The sequence below is a fragment of the Dipodomys ordii genome, unplaced genomic scaffold (genome assembly GCF_000151885.1).
Source record: "Dipodomys ordii isolate 6190 unplaced genomic scaffold, Dord_2.0 Scaffold293, whole genome shotgun sequence".
Lineage (NCBI taxonomy): Eukaryota > Metazoa > Chordata > Mammalia > Rodentia > Heteromyidae > Dipodomys > Dipodomys ordii.
This window is the reverse complement of record NW_012267509.1, coordinates 14,818-15,572: the sequence shown is the minus strand read 5'-3', so window position 1 is coordinate 15,572 and position 755 is coordinate 14,818.

The following is a 755-nucleotide window of genomic DNA, read 5'->3' as shown; positions in this document are numbered from 1 at the left end:
CCCTCCCCAACCGACGTTGTAAAGCTCGTTTTGGACATGACAACTTGTACTTCTCATTGTTGCATCAGATCCACCTGTGTCCTTAAACAAGCTGATTTTTGACTCATAGACAGCATTGTGCTAGAAAGGTTACTGGTTGGGAAAAAGTTCACCATGGAGGCATATTCTTATTCTTTTGCAAACTGTCTATATGATAACTGTCATAGGAGGTGGGGAATGATCTTGTAAGTATTGCACAAATAAATTTGATAAACAAAAAAATTGTTGGGGACTAAATTCCGGTTGACAAGGGAAGCTTATATAATTTGTAAGAATAAAAGCAACATAAATTTGTGATCTTCATTTTTTAATAAATACAGAATTCAAAGAAAAGACAAAGATACCACTTCTTAAAATGGTTTTACACTCACAGCAGGAGATTTTAGACTAGTTTGGTTTACAGGGTATGGATTCTTTGCTTACTTGAAGGATGAATGTATACAGGATCACACAAATGATCCTAGGGAAGGAAAAGTACAACAAAACTACTAATGACAGGTGCTGGTGGCTCATGCCTGTAATCCTAGCTACTGTAGAGGTTGAGATCTGAGGATCATAGTAGGCACACACAAAGCCAGCGGAGGCAAAAGAGTCCCCCTGACACTCTTTTCGCCAATGAAGTACTCTAAAACCTGAATTACTGTTGTTACTCAATTGGTAGAGTACTAAGTTTGAACACAAACAGGCTCAGGAACACACCTAGGAGCAACACACCT